Raw genomic sequence first — 21559 nt, forward strand, 5'->3', positions numbered from 1 at the left:
CTATTTACAGTTACTGCATATATGTTAGGGAGCCAACTGTATTAATATTGCCTACATCTACTGAATAAGCTTGGTATCTGTACATCTCCCCTCTCCCGCCCAGCTTGTCTGTGTAGGTCACCTCCACTCTCCCTTTTCCCTTCTTTCGAGTTGTATTCTCATCCCATGTGGTAGAAAGATGGCGGGAAGGTCAGAGTGGGTACCTTAGGCCCTCAATATGTGTACATTGGAGCTTAGCTCTTGTTAACTACGTTAGCATGTAAATTGTCAAGATAACTCTTTCATAAACCTGTTCATTCTGGTGTATATTCTGCTCATCATTGTAAGTGTGGTATATCCTTTTGGCCTAGCCGGTCTCCTTATCTGTTCTTGAAAATGCCTTACATCCCTAGGAGGCAATCCAAAACCCAGAGTAAACTCAAGAAAACTGTCCTAGATCACATCTCACTACTGACCCACTAGGGGCCCGCCAGTTCTCAGGATGAGGACTCCCAATACAGCATCAACTTATATGGTACATCTCTGAAGTATCTCACAGAGTCTACAATGCAGAAGATGTTGATTGCCCAAACTCTCTCCATAACACAGGAGATTCATTGCAGCTCTACTAAACTTCGCAAAGTCATCTCAGAGATTGGTGAGTGTGTCAATACACTAGAACGAAAACATGATCTGTCAACTGACCACACCAGCCTCTTATCATACTCTGAATGCTTATCTGACCAGATTGCTCAATTAGAGTTTAAACTAGCTGACCTGGAGGACAGGTCCTGCAGAAGTAACATTTGTTTCAGGGGCATACCTTGATAACACCCCCTGAGATTCAGGACTTTCTCTCCAACCTATTTAAGGAACTCCTGGGATCGTTTGAAATGCAACCTAACACTCTGGAGAGATGTCACAGAGCTCTTAGGCCCAGATCAATCTCTTCAGAAAAGCCAAGATATGTCATTGTCTGTTTTCACAGTTACAGCTTGAAAGACTGGATACTCCAAGCGGCATTTCATAAGCCACCCATATCTAAGAGATTTGGTGAGGTCCAACTATTGCAGGACCTTTCCCAGCATACTCTTCAACAAAGGAGATTGTTTTCCCCAATAACTGAAGTCCTAAGATGAGAAAATATCAAATACAGATGGGGTTTCCTGATTAAAATAGTAATCACCAAAGAAAACCAGTATCACTGTAACCAGCCTAGGCCAGGGCTTCTCAGTCTTGGAATCTTGGGGCTTACGCCCACCTGCGAGCACTACTCTACCACCCCCTCAGGCTCGGCTCAGAGCCTCTGCTCCAGAATGGCAGATTAAATAGCAAAGACCAAAACGGCCAAGACAACAATCCTCACAGGAAACAGCCTCTTGATTTCTTTTGGGCCTGAACTTGACTGAACCGTACTGATACAGTTGAGAGATCGATAAATATTCTCTTATGGTTCAGTTAGTCTCTCTCCTCCAGTTGAACAGATTTGTTAGTTATCTTCTTATTAACTGTTCTTGGTTTGCTAGAGTTATCCTCTATATTATGTATGTAATATTGATGCTCTTATTTATTCTTTTCTTGCACTTTGAATGTATTTTCTGACCTTGGCTTACACCACTCTGAACTTAAAGCTAATTTTTGGTTACTCAGCCCCGAATGGTCCGCTTGTCCGGCCCCACTTGGTGGACTATTTCCACCACAATATTCTTACTGTTTTTACAGATGTCTTTTATTGAGTTGTATGTTGAAGGTATTACCTATATTCCCTATCCTCATCCCTTCCCTCTTAGAAGCTCTTTCAGTGCCCTTACCTTGTATCCTAAGTAATGGCTAAGGAGAATAATTTAAAGTTCCTCACACATAATGTTAGGGGCCTAAATTCACCAGGCAAAAGAAGTATTTTTCTTAGGTCACTTTCACATCTAAACCCGGATGTGGTCTTCCTCCAGGAGACACACTGGAAAGTGAACGACACTCCTATCCAAACATTATACTAATGTTCTGTTCGCTCCATGTCAGTCCAAATCTAGAGGGGTAGCCATCCTTATCCACAAACGCCTTGTGTCCGAAATTAGATTTATTGAAAGGGACCCTCAGGCTAGGTATCTGATCCTAACGTGTAAGCTTAACCATATTACGTATACACTTGTTTCTGTGTACCTCCCCAACACAGGACAATGCAAATGCCTCCATAGAATCCTCAAGATAGTAGATAAATACAAACAGGGGAAGGTAATTATGGATGGGGACTTCAATTTGGTCTGGGACCCCCTCATGGACAAAAAAAATCAGACCCAACCCTAGAGACAATAGAAATGAGGCCACCTCCTCAAGTTCGGTTATTATGACACATGGCGGGCTTTCCACACCTTAGACAAAGATTTTACACACTTCTTCCACTCGTATTCAGCCTTCTACAGACTGGACTATATCTTCAGTCAGGCCCAAACAGACTACACTACAAAGGTCTCCCATCCATACTGCGTGAATCCCCTAATAAGCCCCGGCCTCCACTTCCGCAAAAGTTTGCGAACGGGCGAACCGGGCGAACCGCCATTGACTTCAATGGGCAGGCGAATTTTAAAACCCACAGGGACTCTTTCTGGCCACAATAGTGATGAAAAAGTTGTTTCAAGGGGACTAACACCTGGACTGTGGCATGCCGGAGGGGGATCCATGGCAAAACTCCCACGGAAAATTACATAGTTGATGCAGAGTCTGGTTTTAATCCATAAAGGGCATAAATCACCTAACATTCCTAAATTGTTTGGAATAACGTGCTTTAAAACATCAGGTATGATGTTGTATGGATCAGGTAGTGTAAGGGTTACACCTGCTTCACAGTGATAGACCAAACTCCCCGTTTAACGCACCGCAAACAACCGCAAACAGTCCATTTGCACAACCGCAAACTCCACATTTACACAAGGTTGGATACCAAGCTAGTCATGTCCCGTTCCTTGTCCTCACTGATGTCATTGAAGGTCTCTTCCTCCACCCAGCCACGTACAACACAAAGGGTCCCCGAAAGGTGACAACAAGCCCCCTGGGACGCCTGTTGTGTTTGGTCTTCCACCTCCTCAAAGCCACCTTCCTCCTCTGACTCCTCTTCTTCAGACTCCTCTCTCTGCGTTGCCTCTCTCTGCGTTATTATAAGGTGTGTTAAGTAGTACTATTCTTATCGGTCGGTCCTCCTACTTCAAATTTGGGGCACTGCGCGTACATTCTACTGTGCCACCAGATATGAGTGGTGCGTTAAGTAGTACTATTCTTATCATTTTAATCCCTGTTATGTCCCCTATCAGGGGACGTGTATATGGCATGGATTTTAGGAACCGGGAGATGGAAAAAGATGCTTGGTCGGTCGTTCCTCCTACTTCAAATTTGGGGCACTGCGCGTGCAATCTACTGTGCCACCAGATGAGTGGTGTGTTAAGAAGTACTAGAAGTACTATTCTTATCAGTTTAATCCCTGTTACATCCCCTATCAGGGGACATGTACATGGCATGGATTTTAGGAACCGGGAGATGGAAAAAGATGCTTGGTTGGTCGGTCCTCCTACTTCAAATTTGGGGCACTGCGCGTGCAATCTACTGTGCCACCAGATATGAGTGGTGTGTTAAGTAGTACTATACTTATCATTTTAATCCCTGTTACGTCCCCTATCAGGGGACGTGTATATGGCATGGATTTTAGGAACCGGGAGATGGAAAAAGATGCTTGGTCGGTCGGTCCTCCTACTTCAAATTTGGGGCACTGTGCGTGCAATCTACTGTGCCACCAGATATGAGTGGTGTGTTAAGAAGTACTATTCTTATCATTTTAATCCCTGTTACCTCCCCTATCAGGGGACGTGTATATGGCATGGATTTTAGGAACCGGGAGAAGGAAAAAGATGCTTGGTCAGTCGGTCCTCCTACTTCAAATTTGGGGCACTGCGCGTGCAATCTACTGTGCCACCAGATAGGAGTGGTGTGTTAAGTATTACTATTCTTATCAGTTTAATCCCTGTTATGTGCCTTTTTTATTGGTTTGGTTTTTGAAGCCACAGTGCTGCACCAGAGGCCAGAAAAATTGATGTTTGTTTCCCAGGCAGAAAGTGCCCTAAAACATTGCGGCTTGAACCCTAGTTGGTGGCGGATAAGTCATGCAAGTCATCCGGCATTCAGAGATAAAATACAGCAGCGTGTGGACCATTTTTAACCCAAGGCAGCTCATCTCATCAGGCCTTTTTTAGTCGAATGTATGGCCCAATGTCAGTCCCTTCGGGATCCATCCCTCAATCATATTATTAAAGGTTAGGTAATCTAGACTTTTTTGACCTAGGCGACTTCTCAGTGACAATACCTCCTGCTGCACTGAAGGTCCTTTCTGACAGGACACTTGAAGTGGGGCAGGCCAGAAGTTCTATCACAAATTGGGATAGCTCAGGCCACAGGTCAAGCCTGCACACCCAGTAGTCAAGGGGTTCATCGCTCCTCAGAGTGTCGAGATCTGCAGTTAAGGCCAGGTAGTCTGCTACCTGTCAGTGGAGTCGTTTTCTGAGGGTGGACCCCGAAGGGCTGTGGCAATGCATAGGACTTAAAAAGCTCTGCATGTCCTCCATCAACAACACGTCTGTAAAGCATCCTGTCCTTGCCGGCGTGGTCGTGGGAGGAGGATTACTTTCACCTCTTCCCCTGTTAGATTTCCGTTGTGCTGTGACATCACCCTTGTACGCTGTGTAAAGCATACTTTTTAATTTCTTTTGGAACAGCTGCATCCTTTCCGACTTGTGGTAATTCGGTAACATTTCAGTAACTTTATGCTTATACCGGGGTCTAGTAGCACGGACACCCAGTACAGGTCATTCAGCTTTTTTATACGAGGGTCCCTCAACAGGCACGACAGAATGAAAGACCCCATTTGCACAAGGTTGGATGCCGAGCTACTCATGTCCTGTTCCTCATCCTCAGTGATCTCACTGAAGGTATCTTCTTCCCCCCAGCCATGTACAACACCACGGGTACCAGATAGGTGACAACGAGCACCCTGGGATGCCTGTTGTGGTTGGTCTTCCTCCTTCTCCTCAAAGTCACATTCCTCCTCTGACTCCTCTTCCTCACAATCCTCTTCCAGCGTTGCCGTTGGTCCAGCAAGCAATGCTGATAAGGCTGTTTCTGGTGGTGATGGTGACCACAACTCTTCCTCTTCACGCTCATCTACGGCCTGATCCAGCACTCTTCGCAGGGCACGCTCCAGGAAGAAAACAAATGGTATGATGTCGCTGATGGTGCCTTCGGTGCGACTGACTAGGTTTGTCACCTCCTCAAAAGGACGCATGAGCCTACAGGCATTGCGCATGAGTGTCCAGTAATGTGGCAAAAAAATTCCCAGCTCCGCAGAGGCTGTCCTAGCACCCTGGTCATACAAATAGTCGTTAAAGGCTTTTTCTTGTTGGAGCAGGCGGTCGAACATTAGGAGTGTTGAATTCCAACGTGTCGGGCTGTCGCAAATCAAGCGCCTCACTGGCATGTTGTTTCGCCGCTGGATATCTGAAAAGTGCGCCATGGCCGTGTAGGAGCGCCTGAAATGGCCACACACCTTCCTGGCCTGCTTCAGTATGTCCTGTAAGCCTGGGTACTTATGCACAAAGCGTTGTACGATCAGATTACACACTTGTGCCATGCACGGCACATGTGTCAACTTGCCCAAATTCAGTGCCGCCACCAAATTTCTTCCGTTATCAGAAACCACTTTGCCGATCTCCAGTTGGTGCTGAGTCAGCCACTGATCCACCTGTGCGTTCAGGGCGGACAGGAGTGCTGGTCCGGTGTAACTCTCTGCTTTCAGGCAAGTCAACCCCAAGACGGCGTGACACTGCCGTATCCGGTATGTGGAATAGTACCTGGGGAGCTGGGGGGGTGCCGTTGATGTGGAGCAAGACGCAGCAGCAGAAGAGGACTCAACCGAGGAGGTTATGGAAGAGGATGGAGTAGGAGGAGTAGAGGAGATGGCAGCAGGCCTGCCTGCAAGTCGTGGCAGTGTCACCAACTCCTCTGCAGAGCCACACATTCCATGCATACCTGCCCTGACCATGCTTTGCAGACCAGGTATCAGTGGTCAGATGGACCCTTGCCCCAACACTGTGTGCCAGACATGCCATTACTTCCTTTTGCACAATCAAGTACAGGTTGGGGATTGCCTTTTGTGCAAAGAAATTTCGGCCGGGTACCTTCCACTGAGGTGTCCCAATAGCTACAAATTTTTTGAACGCCTCAGACTCCACCAGCTTGTATGGTAAAAGCTGGTGGGCTAAGAGTTCAGACAAGCCAGCTGTCAGACGCCGGGCAAGGGGGTGACTTTGTGACATTGGCTTCTTATGCTCAAACATGTCCTTAACAGACACCAGACTGTGGGCTGATGAGCAGGTACTGCTCAAGGCGAGAGACAGAGTGGCGGATGGTTGAGAGGGGGCAAGGAGGACAGCAGTGGTTGACGTGGCTGAAGATGCTGGACCAGGAGGAGGATGGTGGCTTTGAGTTTGTGTGCTGCTTGTACTCATGTGTTGATCCCATAGGCGTTTGTGATGTGCGATCATGTGCCTTCGCAAAGCAGTTGTACCTAGGTGGGTGTTGGACTTCTCAGCTTCTTTTGGCACAGGTTGCAAATGGCATCGCTGTTGTCAGAGGCAGACACACAAAAAAAATGCCACACTGCTGAGCTCTGCGATGACGGCATTCTGGTGGTGTATACTGGGCACAGTATACGCTGTGAGCCTGACACAAAAAAGCAGACTGATGTTTCACAGTCAAAAAAGTTTTTTTTTTTTTTTTTTTTAAATGTACACTACTATTAAACAAGATATGAGTGGTGGCACTGGGCAAGTGGGCACAGTATACGCTGTGAGCCTGACACACACACTGGCAGGCAGGCAACTGCAATTTGATTACACAAGCAGACTGATGTTTCACAGTCAAAAAAGTTTTTTTTTTAAATTTACACTACTGTTACACCAGATGAGTGGTGGCACTGGGCAAGTGGCCACAGTATACGCTGTGAGCCTGGCACACACGCTGGCAGGCAGGCAACTGCAATTAGATTACACAGGGGAAAAAAAGCAGCCTTAAAAAGGGCTTTTTGGGGTGCTGTCCTTACAGCAGAGATCAGAGGAGTCCTTCAGGACTGTATTGGACACTGAATACACTAGCCTAGCTATAGATTTCCCTATTAATCAGCAGCAGCTACACTGTCCCTCCTCTCCCTAAGAATACAGCTTCCGAATGAATCTAAAATGGCTGCTGTCCAGAAGGTAGGAGGGTCTGGGAGGGAGGGTCTGCTGCTGATTGGCTGGAATGTGCCTGCTGACTTTGAGGTACAGGGTCAAAGTATTACTCAATGATGACGAATAGGGGGCGGATCGAACATTGCATATGTTCGCCCGCTGCGTGGCGAACGCGAACATGCTATGTTCGCCGGGAACTATTCGCCGGTGAACTATTCGCGACATCACTACTTACAGGAGTTTATTGAGTTAAATGACAACCAAATGGTTGCTGATAATACCCTATGGGGTGTTCTCAAAGTTTCAATCAGAGGATTAACAAGCAAGCTAATATTAGAAAGGCCCTAGGGTTACCCTTATCCCAAGCTTTCAGCAAGCTAAAAAACCTCAAGAAAATGAACAGAACATCCCCCCACTGCAGTACAAACTAAGGCAATTAGAGACCTAAAAACTAATTTGTAATTTAGAATTAAAATGTACACAACAGCAACTGTTAAAAGTTTAACAGCTATTCTACTATAAGGGCAACAAGGTGATACCCTGCTCGCAAATAGAATCCAAAATAAAGAAAGCATATCCCGCATACAATCCCTGAGACACAAGGGTGAAGCTGCAACCTTACCCAGTCGAATAGGCTCCCTGTTCACCTAATACTATGAGGCAATATACAATATAAAAACTTTAGAATCGCTTGACCCTATACCTAGCATTAATATACAGCAAATCCTCAAGAAGCTTAAACTCCCCACTCTCACTGAGAAACAACAGGATTCCCTCAGGGACCCCATAACGATACAGGAAATTAAGCCAGTTATCCCACATCTCAAGCCCGTTAAGGCACCAGGCCCGGATGGTTTCCCGTCACTATTCTACAAAACCTATAGCCTGGAACTTACTCCGTTACTCCAATGCCTGTATCACCTTGCTGGCCTCCAGGGCTCCTTTCGCAAGGAATTATTGGAGGCCACCATTATTACTATTCCGAAACCAGGCAAGGACCCTTCCTTGTGCCCTAGTTACAGGCCCATCTCTCTCATCAATACCGATATTAAAATTTACTCCAAAATTTTAGCTTACCGCATTTCACTCCTACTCCCCAATCTAATCAATGAGGATCAGGTTGGTTTCATACCTAACCGCGAGGGTCCTGACAACACCAGATGCCTACTCAATATAGTAATGGAGGCTACTAGACTTAACAAACCCTTCTCGGTCATCTCACTAGATGCCAAGAAGGCATTTGACCGGGTTAGGTGGGAATATTTGTGGGAGGTACTGGAGATTTTTTAACTTTCCAAAAGAAACGCAAACCCATATCCAAGCCCTATATTCACACCCCACGGCTAGAGTCAGAGGCCTGGGATTCTACTCGGCCCCTTCTTCCGCTTACTAATGGCACAAGGCAGGGTTGTCCCCTGTCTCCCCTACTGTTTGCCCTTGCTATAGAACCCCTGGCCAAACGTATTCGGCAGGAGCCCACCCTCCAAGGAATCATGTTACATGGCACCTCACACAAGATCGCACTCTTTGCGGACGATATCACAATCTTTTCCTCCTCTCCCAAAGATACTGTCCCATCTCTATTGCCCCTGTTAAAACTATTCAGGGACATGTCCTATTATAAACTGAATCCCACCAAGACAGAAATCTATTCGTAGGGTTTTCCCTCAGATTATATGCAAGACTTTGTACACACCTATGACTTTACCTGGAAACAAGATAATATTAAACATCAAGGGATTTTTATTTCCAACAGTACTACACGACTGTTGGAAATAAGTTATATTCCCCTACTAACGGAACTTAGAACCTTAATGACTAAATGGAATTTCCAGGCTGTCTCGTGGCTGGGCAGGATTGCTGCTCTTAAGATGTCTTTTTTACCAAAATTAACCTATTTGTTCCGTTGCCTTCCTATCAGACTACCAAAGTGTCTGCTGTTACAGTTTCAAAGTGGCTCATAAAACTAATTCCCTAAAACATATGGGGGCATCGCCTCACCATCTGTTATTAGGTGCTATGAAGCAGCCATGCTAACCCACATCTCACAGTGAGGCATTAAAGATATAACGAGCAAATGGAGCACTCTGGAACAGGCATCCTTGCCTAATCGTGTCCAGCTAAGAGACTTAATATGGGTTCCACTTCAATGTCGTCTTATGCTTAATATTGACAACATTATTATTTTAGAATGGCTACATTTATGAGACAAGTTAAGACACTGTGTACCGGGATAGCCCCACACCCGTCTCCCATCCATTCAACCACTGTTCCTCTCCTGGGACTCCTGGATTCCCACACTAATGCTTGGTCTAACTTGGGCCTAACACAGGTTTCTGATTTAATGGTCTCCCACATTCAAAACACTTTTCCCTTGTCGTCCCATATAGCTGGATCACAGGCTGTTCCCCCCAGACTGCAGTTTGAATACACTAGATTTAAGAGTATCCTAAGATCCTGGGGCCTTTACCCAGCATCTTCCCGTCCCTTGACCACCTGGGAAGCCAGGTGGCAGAGAGGTGGGAAACTACACAAGCCTAGGTCTCAGCATTACCTTCTTATGGGGGGGGCTGTTCCTGACCTCAAAGCCTCTCATATCTTAAAATGGGAAGACATTCTACACAACTCTCTTGCCACAAACATGGTCGAGGTCCTTCGACCTTACCTCCAAGGCCATACACTGAACGACTCTCTTTGAGACGTTTTACAAATTACTCTCTCACTGGTATTTTGTGACCGTTAGATCATTTAAACTACACCTAATCCCCACGCCTCTTTGCTGGAGGTTGTGCGGACTTCCAGGTGACTCTCTGCATGTATGGTGGAGTTTTCCCAAACTTAAGTCGACATGGAATATGGCTTTTTTGGCCCTGGCCAGGCTTGGTATTCGGGTACCAAAAGCCCCCAAACAGCGTTACTACACTTAGGGTTACACCCCCTCCTGAAACACCAAAGCTACCTTTGCATTACCTATTTTCTGCTGTAAAGCTAGCTATAGCGAGAGCCTGGAAAAAAGACAGCCTCCGGGTTTGAACTCAATTTTAGACATCATGGCCTATATTAACTCTATGGAGAGCAATGTCTTCTTTGTATTAAATAAACTAGATCTATTTGTATTAATTTGGGAAGTTTGGACCACTACCTATAAATCTAACTGGCAACCTAGGATAACCCTGTAGAGTATCTAGTTACCTTGCTATAAACCCTTTGTCATACTAGAAAATGAGCTTCCCCGTGGAGAACTGACTCCCCTGCCACTCGACTATTTCCGTAGCCGCATCGCTGTTTACATCACTGCCCATCTCCCCCTTACAGATCTGACCATATCCCTCCTTAGAGATCCACCCACCCAGCAATCCCACTGAGGTCATTCCAACAAATTCAGTAACAGATTAAGCAAATTTAAAGGGACACTGAACCCAATTTTTTTTTTTCATGATTCAGATAGAGCATGACATTTTAAGTAACACTTGCTTATTGGAGGATTACATTTACCCACCAATAAGCAAGCATAACCCAGGTTCTCAAACAAAAATGGGCCAGCTCCTATGCATCACATTCCTGCTTTTTAAATAAAGATAGCAAGAGAACAAAGACAAATTGATAATAGGAGTAAATTTGAAAGTTGCTTAAAATTGCATAATCTATCTGAATCATGAAAGAAAAAAATCCCCTCACACACACTGCTATAGGTCATGTATTGAGTCAGTATGTGCACTGGGTGTACTTATCTTTTCTGCAGACTTCTGTATATGACCAGCTGCTTTATCTTGACATGCCTATGGATGCCAACTATGCCTTAATACCCGTGTATGACCCTGCCTGCTCTAGCTTGATCATCAGTTACTTTACTTGCTACCTTAATATCGGTGCATGACCATGCTTGTTCTACTGGACTGTGCCTATTGGAAGTTGCTACTTACCTCTAGATACTTAAAGGGACACTGAACCCACATTTTTTCTTTTGCGATTCAGATAGAGAATGCGATTTTAAGCAACTTTCTAATTTACTCTTATTATCAATTTGTCTTCGTTCTCGTCCTATCTTTATTTGAAAAAGGCATCTAAGCCTTCTTTTTGATTCAGACCTCTGGACAGCATTTTTTTGGTGGATGAATTTATCCACCAATCCGCAAGGACAACCCAGGTTGTTCACCAAAAAAGGGCCGGCATCTAAACTTACATTCTTGCATTTCAAATAAAGATACCAAGAGAATAAAGAAAAATTGATAATAGGAGTAAATTAGAAAGTTGCTTAAAATGTCATGCTCTATCTGAATCACAAAATAATTTTTTTGGGTTCAGTGTCCCTTTAACCCTTTGAGTGCTAAGCACTTTCCCACCTGGGTGCTAAGGTTTTTTTAAAGGGTTTTTTATTTTATATTTTTAAAACTATTTTTTTTTTTACTTTTTTTATTTATTTCATTTATTTATCCCCAAGACTTACACTGTTGGAAAGGTTAGGCGATTACCTTTCCAACCTTGGGTCTTGGGGTCTGTAGCTGCTTAGATGCCTGAGATACAGGCTTCTAAGCAGCATGCCCCCTGCTCCTATATTTAACATTGTTAATGTTAAATAAAGTTGCATGGTGACGTCATCACGTTATTGTGCGTGACATCACCACGCAAAACGGGAAGCCCCGGCGATGCCTGTCATTATGCAGCACCGATCGCCGGGTTGGAGCCCCCATATCTCTCTCAAATTGGGAGAGTGCTAGTTACGGCTCTGAGCCGTCATTAGCACCAGAGTGGGAAATTCTGTGATGGCTCAGAGCCGTCATTAGCACTCAAGGGGTTAAATACCTGTGTACGAACCTGCTGGCTTAACTAGATTGTGGCTGCTGTATACTGCTACAAGTTAAAGGGAAACTGAACCCAATTTTTTTCTTCCGTGATTCAGATAGAGCATGCAATTTTAAGTAACTTTCAAATTTACTCCTATTATCAATTTTTCTTTGTTCACTTGCTATCTTTATTTGAAAAAGAAGGCATCTAAGCTTCTTTTTGGGTTCAGACCTCTGGACAGCACTTTTTTATTGGTGGATGAATTTATCCACCAATCAGCAAGAACCCAGGTTGTTCACCAAAAATGGGCCGGCATCTAAACTTACATTCTTGCATTTCAAATAAAGATACCAAGAGAAAGAAAAAAATTTGATAATAGGAGTAAATTAGAAAGTTGCTTAAAATTTCATGCTCTTTCTGAATCACGAAAAAACATTTTTGGGTTCAGTATCCCTTTAAATATGTTGCTGGCAGGATACCTGTGTTATTTCTTTGCTGTGTCTGCGGAACTGTTTCCTAGCACTCTACATTTCCCGCAGTATCTCTTGAGTCAGCAATCGTATTGGCAATTTTCTAAACGGATTATATTTAATCTGATTATTCAAGCATTGCGGTACCTCTTGTTCCATTTAGCCTATTTGCAATTAACTTGACTAACTGTGAAAGGACTTTACGCCAAAATTACACTACCGATTGTTCTAGTTACCCAGTTTGCACTTCACTGGGCTTTTGTATCTTATTTGGTTTAGCTTTGTAGTACCTCTTATACTAGCACCCGTCTGCCATTCAGGCAACTGATGTTTCATAATATGATTGTGTCTTAAAAGGATATGAAACCAATTTTTTTTTTTTTTTTTTTATGATTAAGATAGTGCAGGGGTTTTCAAAGTCTTACACAGTGGGCATCCCCTTTGGTGACTATTTCAAGATGACCCCCCTCCTATAGATATTATTACATTTTAGAAAGAATACCTATTGAAATGCATGTAGTTTATTTATTGAAATTGCAGAAATTTGGCAATTTGAAGAAATATCACACATAAAAACACACTCTGAAGAACATACAAAAAAAAATTATTTCAACATTAATTTTAATCACTAGGCAAGCATAGCTGTGCATGTACAGTAGTGATTAAACATTTTCATTTTAACATTTCCCTTTAAGCAGCATGAATATTATGCTTCGCTGGATGCTGCCCTCATTCATACTCACCAGGGCCTTGAATCTCAGATAAGATAATTGTCACTACGTTTTCTTTACAAGATAAATTTAGTTAACTTATATAAGGGTTATATGTTGGAAGTTTGCGTGCTGGGTCCCTGTCACTAAAACAGTGATAGTCACCCAGTATTATTCAAAGAGCTGCAATGACAACCCAGAGGGTCCAAAATGGTCCCACTATAAGTTTAACCCTCAAAATACAACAGCAACATTTTAGCCTCCTTTGCAGAGACAGTATACATCCATTTATTTATGTGTACCACATAATAGCACCCCAGTCACATCCACTGTCCCCAGAGAAGACTACCCAGCCAGTCCCCAGTCCATCTTCCTGCCGTTTAGTGAGTTAACTTTTACCTACCCTGCAGTAAAATAAAAAAATGTATCACAAGCATTCTGCCAGCAAAAAGTTATATCTGCAACTGTGCTATCAAAAAGTGGCCGTAGGAGGGGTCGGAGTTAGCTGCCGAGCTGTGCAGTAGCATTAGAGGAGAGCTCTGTTAATTTTACAACAGTTTAACTAAAAACCCATCTAAGGGTAGTTAATTACAACTCTTTCCACTAATACCCACATAACTGGCCTACAGAGATTATATTTTGCCACCTGGGTCGCCTGAATAACAGGACTCCCTGAACAACTTGGAGACATCCGATACTACTTCCAGTCACGGCCTATACTCCACCTGAGGTCTCACATCTGAACCTACCTGAGTAAGAACCTGACAGTAGCTCCGGAGGGTCGGGGCTCCGCTCCAGAGCAATATTTGCTGCTACTGCAGGGTGGGTGACCTGTGAAAAAGAGCACAAGGGAACTGGCCCCACAAGAACGTTTATGATTGAGGCCTAGCGATTTCAAAAAGTCCAGCGGTGACGCCGCATTGGATCCAAGCCTCACGCCAGCTTGCCGGGTTGTGGTGAGAGCTGCTCCGTGAGCCCACATGATTTCCTAGTTGTCTCCCCCCTGGGGGCCCTAATTCGGCCGGCTGTTAACGGAGTGGCGCAAACTGCACCATCTTGACCCCTCCTCCAACAATGAAGGCCTGTCTGATGCAGGAATCCGGGACGGGGTACCGGCTATGTTTCTGAAGACAGAGGATCCGACCTGTGGTTGCTGGTTTCAGAGTCCAGAGCCTGCCCTCTGGCCCTGCAGTTCAGTCACACCCGAGATCAAATCCTTCTTAGTAAAACCGGAGGCCACAAGTTTGAAAAGGCAGCTGAATCACAGAAGAAACAATGCTGAGACTTTTGCTAAATGGTGTGATCTACCCCACACTACACATATACAGTGTGAGGGGGACCCTTGTTTCTCTAAGCCTGCACCCTTACACTACTGCATTCTTGTATAACTCGCATAGGGCCCCAATATTACAGTTTCACTGAGGGTGTACACACTCCATCCATGTGATAAGCTCGCTATACATAAAGCAGCTCAAGCATTCAAACTTCTGGACAGCATAGTATATTGATAATAAATACTTTTACCGGTCCACCTCTCGAAACACAGTACTACCATTTCCACTGTGTGAATTGACAGGGGTTCACTGCACTTTTGATGCTGTACTTTATATGAGTGGTAACCCTTGGGAAGCCTCTTCTACACAGTGAACCCTACAACATATGCCACAAGGCACTGGATTCTATCTATACGCAAGTAGCCACCTATTACTAGTCATAGGGGACCCTCTAAGGGTATACTATTTGCTATTCCTGCTTGAGTAGTGTCTTGTACTGTAATATAAGTAATTAATCTTTCAGAATTTTGCTTTTGCGTGTCACCTAACTTGTATGAACCTTAAACTATGTATTGGGTTTATCATTGTCTTGCATATTCTGACATAAGCCTGTATAACTAATTTTCTTTTCGAACTATTTGAGGTTACTGCATATATGTTAGGGGACAACTGTATGGATATTGCCTACATCTACTAAATAAGCTTGGTATCTGTACACCTCCCTGCTCCCGCCCAGCTTGGCTGGGTGGGTCACCTCCACTCTCCCTTCTTTCGGTTATATTCTCTTTTTACCCAGGGTGAGAGGCTAGGGGTCAGGAATTTTTATACAGGTGTATTTGTTGTATTTACTCCCATTCATACGCTAGTAGTGTCTACACCACTTTGCTCCTAGATCGGGTTTTACCTACCACCTGGTTTTTGTGGCTTTCAAAGAGGATCTTCCTCATCCAATGTGGTAGCAAGATGGCGGGAAGGTCAGAGTGGGCACCTTAGACCCTCAGTATGTGTACATTGGAGCTTAGCTCTTGTTAACTATGTTAGCATGTAAATTGTCAAGATAACTTTCATAAACTCCATAACACAGGAGATTCATCGCAGCTCTGAAGAACTTTGCAAACTCATCTCAGAGATTGGTGAACGTGTCAATACACTAGAACGAAAACATGATCTGTCAACTGACCACACCAGCCTCTTATCATACTCTGAATGCTTATCTGACCAGATTGCTCAATTAGAGTTTAAACTAGCTGACCTGGAGGACAGGTCCCGCAGCGGCAGAAGTAACATTTGTTTCAGGGGCATACCTCGATAACACCCCCTGAGATTCAGGTCTTTCTCTCCAACCTATTTAAGGAACTCCTTGGATCGTTTGAAATGCAACCTAACACTCTGGAGAGATGTCACAGAGCTCTTAGGCCCAGATCAATCTCTTCAGAAAAGCCAAGATATGTCATTGTCTGTTTTCACAGTTACAGCTTGAAAGACTGGATCCTCCAAGCAGCATTTCATAAGCCACCTCTATCTAAGAGATTTTTTGAGGTCCAACTATTGCAGGACCTTTCCCAGCATACTCTTCAACAAAGGAGATTGTTTTCTCCAATAACTGAAGTCCTAAGACGAGAAAATGTCAAATACAGATGGGGCTTCCTGATTAAAATAGTAATCGCCAAAGAAAACCAGAATCACACTGTAACCAGCCTAGGCCATGGCTTCTAACTCTTGGAATCTTGGGGCTTACGCCCACCTGCGAGCACTACTCTACCACCCCCTCAGGCTCGGCTCAGAGCATCTGCTCCGGAATGGCAGATTAAAGAGCAAAGACCAAAACGGCCAAGACAACAATCCTCCTCACAGGAAAAAGTCTCTTGATTTATTTTGGGCCTGAACTTGACTGAACCGTTCTGATACAGCTGAGAGATCGATAAATATTCTCTTATGGTTCAGTTAGTCTCTCTCTTCCAGTTGAACAGATTTGTTAGTTATCTTCTTATTAACTGTTCTTGGTTTGCTAGAGTTATCCTCTATATTATGTATGTAATATTGATGCTCTTATTTATTCTTTTCTTTCAGTTTAAATGTATTTTCTGACCTTGGTTTACACCACTCTGACCTTAAAGCTAACTTTTGGTAACTCAGTGCCGAATGTTCCGCTTGACAGGCCCCATTTGGTGGACTACTTTCACCACAATATTCTTACTGTTTTTACAGATGCCTTTTATTGAGATGTATGTTGAAGGTATTACCTATATTTCCTACCCCCATCCCTTCCCTCTTAGAAGCTCTTTCAGTGCCCTTACCTTGTATCCTAAGTAATGGCTAAGGAGAATAATTTAAAGTTCCTCACACATAATGTTAGGGGCCTAAATTCACCAGGCAAAAGAATCAGACAGACCCAACCCTAGAGACAATAGAACTGAGGCAACCTCCCTAAAAGTCAGATCGCTCATGCTCAAGTTCGGTTATTATGACACATGGCGGGCTTTCCACACCTTAGACAAAGATTTTACACACTTCTCCCACTCGTATTCAGCCTTCTCCAGACTGGACTACATCTTCAGTCAGGCCCAAACAGACTATACTACAAAGGTCTCCATCCATACTGCGTGAATCCCCTAATAAGCCCCGGCCTCCAACGTGGACTATGCCAAATAACATGCTAGCAGATATCCCCTTTCGGGAAGCATTGAGGAAAGACTTATAGGAGTTTATTGAGTTAAATGACAACTAAACGGTTGCTGATAATACCCTATGGCGTGTTCTCAAAGTTTCAATCAGAGGATTAACAAGCAAGCTAATATTAGAAAGGCCCTAGGGTTACCCTTATCCCAAGCTTTCAGCAAGCTAAAAAACCTCAAGAAAATGAACAGAACATCTCCCCCACTGCAGTACAAACTAAGGCAATTAGAGACCTAAAAACTCATTTGTATTTTAGAATTAAAACGTACACAACAGCAAATGTTAAAAGTTTAACAGCTATTCTACTATAAGGGCAACAAGGTGATACCCTGCTCGCAAATAGAATCCAAAATAAAGAAAGCATATCCCACATACAATCCCTGAGACACAAGGGTGAAGCTACAACCTTACCCAGTCGAATAGGCTCCCTGTTCACCTCATACTATGAGGCAATATACAATATATAAACTTTAGAATTGCTTGACCATATACCTAGCGTTAATATACAGCAAATCCTCAAGAAGCTTAAACTCCCCACTCTCACTGAGAAACAACAGGATTCCCTCAGGGACCCCATAACGATACAGGAAATTAAGCAAGTTATCCAACATCTCAAGCCCATTATGGCACCAGGCTCGGATGGTTTCCCATCACTATTCTACAAAACCTATAGCCTGGAACTTACTCCGTTACTCCAACGCCTGTATCACCTTGCTGGCCTCCAGGGCTCCTTTCGCAAGGAATTTGTGGAGACCACCATTATTACTATTCCGAAACCAGGTAAAGACCCTTTCTTGTGCCCTAGTTACAGGTCCATCTCTCTCATCAATACCGATATTAAAATTTACTCCAAAATTTTAGCTAACCGCATTTCACTCCAACTCCCCAATCTAATCAATGAGGATCAGGTTGGTTTTATACCTAACCGCGAGGGTCCTGACAACACCAGATGCCTACTCAATATAGTAATGGAGGCTACTAGACTTAACAAACCCTTCTCGGTCATCTCACTAGATGCCAAGAAGACATTTGACCGGGTTAGGTGGGAATATTTGTGGGAGGTACTGGAGATTTTTTAACTTTCCAAAAGAAACACAAACCCATATCCAAGCCCCATATTCACACCCCACGGATAGAGTCAGAGGCCTGGGATTCTACTCGGAACCTTTCCCGCTTACAAATGGCACAAGGCAGGGTTGTCCCCTGTCGCCCCTACTGTTTGCCCTTGCTATAGAACCCCTGGCCAAACGGATTCGTTAGGAGCCCACCCTCCAAGGAATCATGTTACATGGCACCTCACACAAGATTGCACTCTTTGCGGACGATATCACAATATTTTCCTCCTCTCCCAAAGATACTGTCCCATCTCTATTGCCCCTGTTAAAACTATTCAGGGACATGTCCTATTATAAACTGAATCCCACCAAGACAAATCTATTCGTGGGGTAATCCCTCAGATGATATCCCCTTGTCGTCCCATATAGCTGGATCACAGGCTGTTCCCCCCAGACTGCAGTTTGAATACACTAGATTTAAGAGTATCCTAAGATCCTGGGGCTTTTTATTATTATTATCGGTTATTTATAGAGCGCCAACAGATTCTGCAGCGCTAACAACGTCTTCCCGTCCCTTGGCCACCTGGGAAGCCAGGTGGCAGAGAGGTGGGAAACTACACAAGCCTAGGTCTCAGCATTACCTTCTTATGGATGGGGCTGTTCCTGACCTCGAAGCCTCTCATATCTTAAAATGGGAAGACATTCTACGCAACTCTCACGCCACAAACGTGGTCCAGGTCCTTTGACCTTACCTCCAAGGCCAAACACTGAATGACTCTCTTTGAGGCGTTTTACAAATTACTCTCACTAGTATTTTGTGCCCGTGAGATTATTTAAACTACACCTAATCCCCACGCCTCTTTGCTGGAGGTTGTGCGGACTTCCAGGTGACTCTTTGCATGTATGGTGGAGTTTTCCCAAACATAAGTCGACATGGAATACGGCTTTCTTGACCCTGGCCTGGCTTGGTATTCAGGTACCAAAAGCCCCCAAGCAGCGTTACTACGCTTAGGGTTACACCCCCTCCTGAAACACCAAAGCTACCTTTGCATTTTCCTATTTTTTGCTGTAAAGCTAGCTATAGCAAGAGCCTGAAAAAAAAAAAAGAAAGCCCTCCAGGTTGGAACTCAATTTTAGACATCAAGGCCTATATTAACTCTATGGAGAGCAATGTCTTCTTTGTATTAAACAAACTAGATCTATTTGTATTAATTTGGGAAGTTTGGACCACTACCTATAAATCTAACTGGCAACCTAGGATAACCCTGTAGAGTATCTAGTTACCTTGCTATAAACCCTTTGTCATACTAGAAAATGAGCTTCCCCTTGAAGAACTGTCTCCCCTGCCGCTCGGCTATTTCCGTAGCCGCATCGCTGTTTACATCACCGCCCATCTCCCCCTTACAGATCCGACCATATCCCTCCTTATAGATCCACCCAGTAATCCCACTGAGGTCATTCCAACAGATTCAGTAACAGATTAAGCAAATTTAAAGGGACACTGAACCCAATTTTTTTCTTTCAGGATTCAGATAGAGCATGACATTTTAAGTAACTTTCTAATTTACTCCTATTATCATTTTTTCTTCGTTCTCTTGCTATCTTTATTTTAAAAGCAGGCATGTAAATCTTAGCAGTCAGCCCATTTTAGGTTCAGCACCATAGATAGCACTTGCTTATTGGAGGATTACATTTACCCACCAATAAGCAAGCATAACCCAGGTTCTCAAACAAAAATGGGCCGTCTCCTATGCATCACATTCCTGCTTTTTAATAAAGATAGCAAAAGAACAAAGACAAATTGATAATAGGAGTAAACTAGAAAGTTGCTTAAAATGGCATGCTCTATCTGAATCATGAAAGAAAGAAAAATGGGTTTTGTGTCCCTTTAATAGTGTAAAATGCAATATTTCATATGGCAGTTAACCCTTTGAGTGTTGGGGGTGCTATATCTGTACTTCACCCTATAGGTTATAGCCCCTTGGTGGGAGAGTGCAGAAGATTAATTTAAGATGAAATTTTGGGTCAGTTCAGGTCTAAGAGGAACATTTGCAAAACATTGAAACTACAGTGTGTAGAAAAATGTAAATTTGAAGAGCATACATTAATAAAACTACAAAGGGATAGCTTTCTCATCTCATAAACACTTTGTCAGTCTAACTATCCCACCAAAAGGTCAGAAATAATTTGTAAAAAACACAGCACTTCTAAAAACTATATTTAAAACTTAAAATAATTTAAACATGCTATACATATGGATGAGAGTTTACATCTACATATTTCAATCTTTTTAGAATGAGAAAAGCATTCATAACATTCTACTTGGCACAGTACCATGACGGACGCACTGAGGCTGCTGTATGCAGGTATAGCCACTGCACGATGTATGGCCCGTGACATCACTGAGCACTCCCCAGTCCCAGGTGGCCGGTATTCGCTATTTATTGGTTCTCAGTGCCCACTATACTACTAAAGTCACAGTAGGAGGATTACTGGACTGTCTGCCTGGTGGTGTCAGTCACAACTTTTCTGCTCTTCACACACTTCTGCAGCTGCCCCAGCCCAGCCTCTGCCGGCCCACCAGGATTTTTCCCAGTATCCCAATTCAGCCCTGATTAGCAATTCAGCACTTATGTGTGGCACAGACAGGAATTACTAATCCTCCAGCCACTCTGTGATAGCACAGCTGCAACTATATAACTTTTTTCTGGCAGGATGTCCTTCCTTCACATGTAGCAAGGCACAGTCCTCCCTTCTAGCCATTTGTACTTAGGGCCACACAATGATCTTAACTGCACCGCAATCACGTTCAGAAGGCAGTCAGTCAAGCGCCAAAAAATGTTGCGCACACTACTCTCAGAGCTACTCACTCAGGAAGCAGTCAGGTGCCAAAGAAATGTTATGCATTAAAAAACAACACTTCGGCTCCTGCTCTCGCCCTCACCCTTAAGAACACTGGTGCCCCCCTGGGGAGGCGCGCCACACAGTTTGGGAACCACTTAGATAGTGCATACAATTTAAGACAACTTTCCAGTTTGCTTCGGTTATCAACTTTGCATAATTCTCTTGGTTTTCTTTATTGAAGGAGCAACAATGCACTAATGGTAGCTAGATAAACACATGGGTGAGCCGATGACAAGAATATATGTGCAGCAACCAATCAACAGCTAGCTCCCAGCATTACATTACTGCTCCTAAGCCTACCTAGGTATGTGTTAAAAAGAAAAGGAACACCAAGAGAAGGAAGCAAATTATATATAGAAGTAAATTAATACAAATGTATGCTCTGTCGTGAAATAAAAACCGTGGGCTTCAATCCCTTTAATCTGCATGTCTTTCATGAAA

This window comes from Bombina bombina, chromosome 6, assembly GCF_027579735.1.
Source record: "Bombina bombina isolate aBomBom1 chromosome 6, aBomBom1.pri, whole genome shotgun sequence".
Lineage (NCBI taxonomy): Eukaryota > Metazoa > Chordata > Amphibia > Anura > Bombinatoridae > Bombina > Bombina bombina.